We start from the raw sequence: 11,245 nt of genomic DNA on the forward strand, positions 1-11,245 counted from the left end.
TTGCCAGTTCATACTTCTTATTCTATTGAGGACTATGCCAAACTCTATGTTAAAGAGTTGGTTAGGTTGCATGGAGTCTCGTTGTCTATTATTTCAGATAGAGGTACTCAGTTTACCTCTAACTTTTGGAGAGCTTTTCAGAAGGGACTTGGTACCCAAGTTCATCTCAGTATAACTTTTCATCCTTAGATAGATGTTCAGGCAGAGAGGACCATTCAGACCCTAGAAGATATGTTGAGGGCATGTGTTCTTGATTTCAAGGGAAGATGGTATGATCACATACCTTTGATTGAGTTTGCCTATAATAATAGTTATCGCTCCAATTTTTAGATGGCTCCATTTGAGAATCTCTATAGAAGGAGATGTAGATCTCCTATTAGTTGGTTTGAGGCAAGTGAGGTTGCTTTGGTAGGGACAGATTCAGTGTTTGATGCGATAGAGAAAGTTCAATTAATCAGCGAAATGCTTAAGACAACCCAAAGCCATCAGAAATCCTACGCAGATGTAAGGATAAGAGATTTTGAGTTTGAAGTTAGCATTTGGTGTATTTGAAAATCTCTCCCATGAAGGGAGTGAAGAGATTTGGCAAGAAGGGAAAGCTCAGTCCCCAATATGTTGGCCCTTATAGAATTTTGAGTCATTTTGGAAAGGTAGCTTATGAGCTTGAGTTGCTTGCAGATCTGGCATTAGTGCATCCAGTGTTCCACGTCTCTTTGTTAAAGAAGTGTATTGGTGACTCAGCTATTGTGGTTCCTTTAGGAAGCACAAATGTTCAGGATAGACTTTCTTATGAAGAAATCTCGGTCAAGATCCTAGATCGTCAGATTCATAGACTAAGGAGCAAAGAAGTTCCCTTGGTCAGAGATTTTTGGCAGAATTAGTCTGTTGAGAGAGCCACTTAGGAAGGAAAAACATATATGCGTACCAAGTACCCTTATATTTTCTCCATAAACTCAGACTCAACTTAAGGTAACAGTTTTTCTTCGATTGCCTCTTTTCCAATCTTAGTCCCAGCTATAAAATCATTCTCATGTCATTTGCATATTCACAAATTCAGTCAGTCATGTATCATATTTCAGACTCAGTTATGTAATCATGTTTTCAGTTATGTATACTCATTATGTAATCTCAGTTCCTCGGTATTCTCAGCTTAATCAGTCTCATTCGAGAACGAACGTTCCCAAGGGGGAGATATTGTAATACCCCATGCTTTTCTTAGCTTAGTTTAGCTCATAGTGCATCCATAAGAGACTTAGAACCTGAAAATTTAACTAAGTGTTGGGGACTTAGCCTTAGTTTTGGCCTCTTATCTTTGAGGATTTTTAAAGTGGCCTTGTCAACTCGAGATGTAAGTTTTTGACTTAATTCATGTTTAGGGGTGTAAGGGGTATGTCTCGGGGAAGTTTTGGATTTTTTGGATGAGGATTGAGGCACGTTGGGATTTCAATTTCAGAGCCTCACTGCAATTGTGGCACATCGTGGTGGTGTAGCGATGAGGTTCTTGGCGCGTCGCGGTGGTATAGCGATGAGGCTCTTGGCGCATCACGGTGGCCCTCAAATAGGTTTTCCAGTTACGAATTTAAGTTCCTGAGGGGCAGTCTTGTCATTTTCCATCGCCCTAATTTGTAAAATACACGATATTTAGCTTTAGTTTGGGCATTATATGTCCAAATTCCCCAATTTTTCTCATAAATAAAAAACTCTAATCATTCCATCAAGTTTAACAATTCTTTTTCTTTCACTTCAAGAAAACTCAAAAATTCAAGCTTCACCACCCAAGAACATTCAAGAAAGTTGTTCTCTTTCAAGATTTAGGCATCAAAGGTATGTGTGATGTTCATTCTTGGGTCCTTTTCACCCATGGAGTCCAAGAACCTATTTTTATATTTAATTATGAGTTATTATGAAATTTTACCTGCTTATGATAAATTACCTCCATAAAACTCATATGAATTTTGATTTTTTATTAGATTTACAAGTGTTTTGATGGAATGGAACCTTTACACATTTAAATGATGATATTTTCATATTTAATCCATAACTCATTGTTAAATACTCTAATTATATTATTATCATATGATTTACCTATTCTCATGTTTAAGTTCATGACTGCCTTGTGTCAGATGAATTGCCAAAGTGATAGATTTTGAATAATGATTTCCCATTATAGTTCCAAGCTTTCATGTGTCCGCATTGTTATTCCCATTTAGTGTTGGGGGTTATGAATACCCAAAATTTAGCAATTTACATTGTTTCAGTACTTACAAAATAGTTTTAGATAAACCATAATCATTATCACTTTGTGAGTTGTTATAATTAGTTGATTGGTTCAGTTAAGATCAGTTCAATCCATTAATCATTGTCTTTCAGTTGGGAGTAAATCTTAGCACCGAGTAAACATAGGTATGGCATCTCCCCCATTAGTTAGGCATGAGGCATTTGTCTCTCCCGTCAATTAGGCATGAGGTATTTGACTCCCTCGTTAGTTAGGCATGCGATGTTGGTAGCAATCCCTAAGTTCCAGACCTACGGCGCTACTGTAGACTTTGAGGGGTCCCTCTTCAGTTAGGCATGACACCCTAATCCTTCAGGTTATTAGATTAGTAGATCAATATAGCCAGTGTTAGTACCCATGGTACGGTACTAACATCCTTCCAACTAGGGTTACAAGTTGGACCCCAATAATAGTTTTGGGGCATATCGGTTATAGCTAGCTCCCACAGTCGCATTTCAGTATTCAGTACATAATTCAGTTCAGGTTTGCTTGACCATACCATACAGTTTATCAGTTATTCAGTCACCAGATTTCAATATTTTAGTTTACAAACTACTTCAGTATCAAATTATATGCTTGGTCATGCATTCTCAGATTTTATAGCTTCCATGAATGTTATGTATCAGTTATTATCTAATTTTACTCAGCCAATCATTATTTCATACATATTTAGTTATCTCATACTATTCATCTAGTTAGTACTTCATGTATATAAACCTATGTATTTTATCCAAACCTTATCTCATATACCAGTACAATCAAAGTACTAACTGCATACTTTCTTTCCACTATGATATCTTATATTATAGGTTCAGACGCACAGTTTCCTGACCGTGCTTAGATAAGTTTAACACTTTAACACCAACAGCAGTGGTGAGTCCTCATTTCTTATTGACAAGTTTATCTTCATTTAGTATTTCAATATTTCTCTATTTGAGTCAGTTTGAAGTTAGTTGAGTTTTGTCCCATTAACTCCCCAGTCAGTCAGTTAGAGGATTTTCAGATATTTAGATAGTAAGTTTATTGGTTGCTTTATCAATCTTTTTAGTATGTTCTCAGATGCTCAGATTTATGATTTATCAGTATTTTAGTATTTTTAAACCTTATGGCTTTACTTAGTTGTATCCGCATATATTGATCATTATCATTATACTCAGTGCTCACAGCAAGTACTAGCTCATGGGTTAGCTTGTGGTCACTTATGATCGTAAACATCGTTGTCATGACAAGGGGGTAGCCTTAGGTCATAACAACATGGTTCAGGGTCCCAGAGTATCTACAAAGTTGTCTTGAGTAGATTTCTTTTATGGGTGTGTAGCGCACCATGCTTATAAGGAGAAAACTACTAGACATTTAGGAGTATTTCTCTTTTCTTCATGTTCTAGTTTGTGCTATATAGTTTGAATGTTACCTAACACATGATTTTCTATATTTCAAATCATGTCTCCCCATATACCCAATGAGCAGAACACCTATATTGATGATGCCCACCCTACTCATGAGATGCGGACTCATTACAGAGCCCGTACCCCAGAATTTGTTGCTACTCTAATAGTCTCTCCAATCTAAACTAGTCCATCTTGGGCTCCTTGATCCGGTGTCAATCGTACCTAATATCCTCAGAGAGAGGTCTCAAATGCTGAGTTCTGTCAATCTATCTATTTGATTGCTCAATTTGTGGCTTTTCAATCTTATTATTCTTTAGATGTGAGTTCTGTGCCTGTTTCATGTGAAATTACTTGGGTTGGCTAGTTTATGAGGCTGAAACTACCCACATTTATGGGCACCGATTGAGGAGGACCCCCAATGGTTTATTGATAAAATAAAGAAAATATTAAGAGTCATGAATACTCGTAAGGTTGAGGGGGTTGCGTTGGGAGCCTATCAGCTGAAAGACGTAGCTAACTAGTGGTACAATGAGTGAAAATAATAGAGGGGTAAGAATGTGAAACTTGTTGTATGGGGTGACTTTGTTGAGGCCTTCTTAGACCGTTTCTTCCACCAGAAGTTGAGGGAATCAAAAGTTGAAGAATTTGTTAACCTGAAGCAAGGAAAAATGAGTGTCAAAGAATATGCATTAAAATTCACCCAGCTATCCCATTATGATTTGTAATTAGTGAGTAACATGATTGCTCGTATGAGAAAATTCACATCTAGACTCTCAGATGACTTGGTGTTAGAATGTAAGGTGGCAATACTGAAAAAGGGCATGGATATCTCCAGGTTATCAGTGCATATGCAGCAGGTAAAAGAGGAGAAAAATAGGAAAGCAGTGGTAGAGAAAAACAAAGATAGACTAAGAAGGCTAGGTCTGCAAATCAGAATGTCATCCAACATCAAGGTGGCAATTGGGGTAAGAAATAGTCTAATAAGAAATTTTAGAGCAATGCTCTGTCCTTAGCTAGTGCACCTGTACCTAGGCCTATGGGGGAACAATGGTTTCAGTTAAAGGATAGGCCCAAAGCTCAGGGTACCCAGTCCCAGGAGAGTGTAGCTTAGCCGTTCAGTTTATACCCCCATTGTGGCAACTGTCGAAAGAGTTATCCTGGGAGGTGCAACTACGGTGAGCATTTTTGTTATACTTGTGGTCAGCCAGGCCATTTCAAGAGGGATTACTCCTCATCCAGGGGCCATACAGGAGGTGTTAAGTCCCTAACTAATTCTATTGCCCCTCCACCTAAGGGTAATATTTCTGCTATTAGAGGTGATCACAACCGATTGTATGCTTTTTCTACTCGTCAGGACTCGTCGCTTCACTAGATGTTGTTATGGGTATGTTACAGATTTTCTCTGGTGATGTGTATGTGTTACTTGATCATGGGTCTACCTTGTCTTACATGACCCCTTATGTGGTTGTTGGATTTGGTTTTGAGCCTGAAGATATTTTTGAATCCTTTTTCGTTTCCACCCCTGTTAGAGATTCTATTGTGGCTAAAACAGTTTATAGAAATTATGTGGTGTCTATTTTTCATCATTATACTGTGGCTGATCTTGTAGAACTGGACTTGATTGATTTTGATGCTATTTTGGGAATGGATTGGCTCAATTCATATTATTCTACATTAGACTCTAAAACCAGAAAGGTCATCTTCTCGTGTCCAAGTAAGTTAGTAATAGCATGGGAAAGGTATTCTATTGTACCTAGAGGATTTTTTATATCTTATATTAGTACCCGTAAGCTCATATCCAAGGGTTGTTTTTACCATCTTGTTTGGGTTAAAGATTCTAGTGCTAAAAGTCCTCCTCTCCAGTCTATTCTTGTAGTTAATGAATTCTCGAAAGTCTTTCCTGATAACCTCTCTGGGATACCACCAGATAGAGAGATCAATTTCAGCGTTGACCTGTTGCTAGACACCCGACGTATTTCTATTTTTCCATATAGAATGGCTCCTACAGAATTGAAAGAGTTGAAAGAACAATTAAAAGACCTTCTTGATAAAGGTTTTATCTATCCTAGTGTCTCTCTCTGGGGTGCTCTAGTACTTTTTATGCGTAAGAAAGATGGTTTCCTCTGTATGTACATAGATTACCCTCAGCTGAACAAAGTCACAGTTAAAAATAAGTACCCTCTTCCCAGAATTGATGATCTTTTTGATCAACTTCAAGGTGCCAAATATTTTTCTAAGATAGATCTTCGATCGGCGTATCATCAGCTGAAGGTTAGAGAGATAGATATTCCCAAAACAGCCTTCCAAACTTAATATGGTCACTATGAATTCTTAGTTATGTCCTCCGGGCTGAATAATGCCCCCGCAACATTTGTGGACAATAGGGTGTTTGTCATTGTCTAGATCTATTCATCAGTCTTAATTGATGACATCTTCATTTACTCCAAGAGTGAGGGGGGTATGTCAATCACCTTCGAATAGTCCTTCAGAATCTTATGGACCATGAGTTGTAGAAGTTTTCAAAGTATGAATTCTAGCTTAGTGCTATTGCTTTTCTGGGGCATATTATTTCTAGAAAGGGAATTAAGGTTGATCTCCAAAAGGTTAAGGTGGTGAGAAAATGGACAAGACCCACAACTCCAACCGACATCTGGAGCTTCTTGGGTTTGAAAGGGTATTACAGGATATTTGTGGAGAGTTTTTCATCCATAGCTACTCTACTAACTAGATTGACTCAAAAAAGGTGAAATTTTTGTGGTCTGACTTTTGCGAGAATAGTTTTAAGGAACTGAAAGACAAGTTAACTATTGCACCAGTTTTGATCCTTCTTGAGGGTACAGAGTGATTCGTGGTTTACTGTGATACATCTCGGGTGGTACTTAGGTGTATACTTATGCAACATGGGAAGGCAGTGGCTTATGCCCCTAGATAGTCGAAGGGTCATGAGAAAAATTATCAACTCATGATTTAGAGTCAGCGACAGTGGTATTTGCACTAAAAATTTTGCATTATTATCTTTATAGAGTGCATGTATATATCTTCACTGATCATAAAAGTTTGCAATATGTTCTCACGCAGAAAGAGCTGAATCTCAGGCAGAGGCGGTTGTTGGATTTGTTGAAGGATTATGACATGAGTCCACACTATTATCAGAGTAAGGCCAATGTGGTGGCTGATGCCCTTAGCAAGTTTTTCATGGGCAGTCTTTCTCATGTGGAGGAAGGGAAAAGGGATATGGTGAAGGATATTCACCGGCTTGCCAATTTAGGAGTTCAACTCCTAGATTCTAAGGATGGAGGAGTGGTCATACAAGAGGTAGCTAAATCATCCCTATGTGTCGAAGCCCAGGAAAAGCAGACTGGGGATCCCATTTTCAGAGAAATTAAGGAATATGTTGGTCAACAAAAGGTAATGACATTTGACTTTGGAGGTGATTAGATTTTGAGGTATCAAGGTAGGTTATATCTCCCGGATGTGGATGTATTGCGAGAAAGGACTCTTGATGAAGCTCACACTTATAGGTATGTTGTTTGACCTAGATCTACTTAAATGTATCATGATCTCAAGGAAATTAACTTGTGGAATAACATGTAAAGAGATGTTGCTAACTTTGTTGTTAAGCGTTTGAATTGTCAACAAGTTAAGGTGGAACATTTGAGACCTGGTGGTATTTACCAAGAGATAGCCTTGACCTTATGGAAATAGGAGATAATTAACATGGACTTTATTATAGGACTTTCGAGATCCCAAAACCAATACGACTTTATTTGGGTGATTGTAGACAGGATGACTAAGTCTTTCCATTTTCTTTCAGTGCAGACTAATTATTCTGGAGATGATTATGCTAAGCTATATATTCAATAAATAGTTCATTTGCATGTGGCTTCAATATCTATAATATCCAATCGAGGTACATAATTCTCTTCTCAGTTTTGGCGGCCTTTTAAGAGGGGTTTAGGTACCCAAGTAAACCTTAGCATCGCCTACCATCCTCAAACGGATGGGCAATCAGAGTGCAACATTTAGACCTTGAAGGATATGTTGAGGGCTTGCGCGATAAACTTTATGGGTAGTTTGGTGGATCACTTGTCGTTGATTGAATTCATCTACAACAATAGCTACTACTCCAGCATCCAAATGGATCCTTTTGAGGCCCAATATGGGCAAAGATGTAGGTCACCGATTGGGTGGTATGAAGTGGGTGAAACATATTTGTTTGGGCCTGACCTTGTTCATCAAGCGATGGAAAAGGTGAAAGTCATTAGAGATCGACTTAAGACAGCTCAAAGTCACCAGAAGTCTTACGTCGATATTACAAGAAGGGATTTAGAGTTTAAGGTTAACTATTGGGTATTTCTTAAGGTTTCCCTTATGAAGGGAGTTATGAGATTCAAATAGAAAAGAAGACTTAGTCCTCGTTATATAGGACCTTATTAGATTATGAGAAGTATTGGTGGGGTTGCTTATGATTTAGACTTGCCCATAAGTTTAGCTTCTATTCATCCTGTATTTCATGTATCAATATTGAAGAAATGTATTGGAGATTATTCATTTGTGTTACTTATGGAGGAGATTAGTGTGAAGGATTCACTAACATATAATGAAGAACTTGTAGCTATTTTAGATCTCCAGGTTTGAAATTTGAGTAAGGAAATAGTTTTGATTAAAGTATTATGAAGGAACCATAAATTTGATAAAGCTACTGGGAGTCGGAGAATGACATGCGCGCAAGATTTCCAACTCTCTTTGAATCTGCGGTTGATGACATAGAAGGTATTGATCTTATACCTACTTCTTTCCTTCCATGCAATATATGAAATCATGCATATTGTATCTCGAGTCATCATTCGGGGACGAATGATCCCAGGGGGATAATGTAACACCTCGTAGTTGTAATGCTCTAATAATGCATTTAAAATAACCTTTAGGGCCCCCATTTTGATGGTAGACCATGTCTAGATATTATGGGTTGAGTTGGGGGTGTTTAAGGGCCTAAAAATGAGTATGCATCTCACAATAGGCCCTTTGCAAAATTCGTGTGTCGTATGGCAAACACAAAAGGCCAGTGGAAAGGGTGTGCAATGGGCTTGCGTCGCCTACTTGGGGTTGTGCAATGGTCATGCGTCGCACAACTTGGCCTGTGAAATTGTTGTGTGCCACATGGAAAAAGCATAGCAATGTAAGTGCTCTGTTTGGTGTTATTTTAGGGGCATTAAGGTATTTTCACACCCCCTAACCATCCCAAATCACTTATAGGGAAAATTAAGGTCCTTAAACACATATTAACATCTAGAAAATCCCTAATTCATCTTCCTTAAGCTCAAGAAGAGAAAACATCTAGAAATTAAGCTTCAAGGGTCAATTTTCTTAACATTTTAATCAATTCAAAGGTATGTGGGACTATCATAAATTCCATGGGCATGAATTTATCGTTAAATAAGATTTTAAGGTATATAATTTCGTACATGAGTTGGGTTTTGAAATTATTAAAGAGCATGCATTTCAAACCACGTTTTATGATAAAATTTTGTATAAACTATGAGGGTTTTTCCCTAAACTTAAATTGTTTTCATGCGTGCATGTGTTATTAGTTTGAGAAGTTATATGAGAGCATGATTTACGTAATTCCCTCTCTTGTTATGAAACCCATTGTTTTAATAATGTTGTAGATTGTTTACATGGATGGTTAAAAGTTTGAGTTTAAATATTTTGCTAGCGACTATGGGTTGTTATTGATTTATGAATGAATGAGAGGGGTTTTCCTTGATATAAAAATTCTCATGTCTCCTAATAAAGAATTTGCATGTGATTGATGAAAGAGATGACCACCCTATATTAAAGTCTTGAAAGGAGATTATTTTGCTTAAGTTTTCATCTCCTTTTGAAATAAGAACTCTCATGTAATTTGATAAATCTTTTTTGATGGTCATTAGTGTGATTTTGAATAAGAAGGGCTATGGATATGAGATGATAACATATGAATGACTTGCAAGTTTGGGTAGGACGATACTTTGTGATGATATGCCCTTAACGGAATAAGCACTAAATGTTTTTTAGCATGAAGCATGATTTTAATGGACTAAAAATAGGCTTAAAGAGAGTTAGATGGTTATCCAAAGAAGACATTGAGTGTAAGGGCGACATGATTAGCTATGGGCAATATATACTTGCCCCTGAGGCACTAGTATACTAGAATAATATTTAGGACCTTAATCCTTGCGGTAAACTTGGATTTGGGGGCTTGGCCACTGAGTCAACTGAGTCAAGGGTGGAATCCATATAGCTCATGGGATTGTAGAAATGTAGGGTGTACCATCTAGTTCAGAAGTAAAATAAAGGGTCGAGAGATTATTTTAAGAAAGTGTTTTGAGGTTAACCAAATTATGACATGTGTTTTAATTTATCTTATTCTAAATTTCTTTATGAAATGCTCACTTATGTTGTATAAAAATATATGTTATCTTTTCGATTGTTCTACATACCTATACTTTCGAGTATTGACCCCTATATTTCAGGTTTTGAGGCCCAGTCCCGTGATCCTACAAACATGTAGATTGTGATCCAGCCTTTCAGAGATTGGTGAGACTCCTTTATATCGGAAGGCATCTATCCCATGTGTCTTTTTTTATGGTTGTTATGGTCCAGCCAGGGACCTTGTCCTGGCCTAGTTAGACTATTGTTTTTAGTTCAGTGGAGACTTTATAGACTTGTTCAAAATGGATTTTGGTCTTCTTATGGATCATGTCTTGAATTTTTAAGTTTGAATTAATGGGATTGTTATGTTTCATGACTTATGCTTATGATTAAATAATGAGGGGTCTCTTGGGCCTTGATGATTCAGGATTCCCATCGAGGACAAGGCCCCGGATTGAGTCGCGACACTAAGACCCTAAGAGTCAGACCATAAAAGTGAAAACAAACAAATTACATATTCATAACTACAATAACATTCATTAAACATAACTAAATGAAGAAAAAATTATACCTTTTGCATATTTGAAATAATTGTGTAATCTCTGCCATCTGTTAATCCCAAATCCTCTATCAATAATTTCACAAACCATGTCCAAGTGTTCTTATTCTCTTACTCTACTACAACCCAAGCAATAGGCAACATTTGATTATTGCCATCTTTACCCACAACAACCAACAACTGTCTTTAGGTTACTCCCTTCAGGAAACATCCATCTAAACCAATACATTTTCTATAACCACCCAAAAAGAGCATCAAAATAAATGTAGTAACTTTGAAAAACAAGCTTACGACTATCATCAGAATTATCAACTTTCACAACACAAGTAGAACCAGGATTGGACCTCAACATTTCATCCTTATAGTCAAATATTCTTTCAAATTCTTTCACATGATTAGCCATTAAATCTTTAAATATTTTTACTCTATCTCTCCTGCTAGTAGTCTTTCCAACATGTATCCTCAGTTCTTTTCTAATCAATTATTGGAATTGAAATATCCTCATGTGTGGCTGCTCAGTAATTCTATCTTTGAAATGTGTGTGTAGGAATCTAGCATTACACATGGCATTTCTAGTGGTTTTGATACACCTATTCTTAGGATTGTAGG

At 37.2% G+C, this 11,245-nt stretch overlaps 1 long non-coding RNA gene across 3 annotated transcripts in view; it reads left to right on the plus strand.

Moving 5' to 3' along the window:
- Nucleotides 1-10,457, plus strand: part of LOC107850694 — a 34,506-nt gene extending 24,049 nt beyond the window's left edge. For all 3 annotated transcript variants that reach the window (XR_007048000.1, XR_007047998.1, XR_007047999.1), the window contains 2 exons: nucleotides 3,085-3,148; nucleotides 10,179-10,457. This is a non-coding gene — a long non-coding RNA (uncharacterized LOC107850694). The remainder of the gene's footprint in view (nucleotides 1-3,084; nucleotides 3,149-10,178) is intronic.
- Nucleotides 10,458-11,245: the final 788 nt, after the last annotated feature.

This window comes from Capsicum annuum, chromosome 12 (assembly GCF_002878395.1).
Source record: "Capsicum annuum cultivar UCD-10X-F1 chromosome 12, UCD10Xv1.1, whole genome shotgun sequence".
NCBI classification, from domain to species: Eukaryota; Viridiplantae; Streptophyta; class Magnoliopsida; order Solanales; family Solanaceae; genus Capsicum; species Capsicum annuum.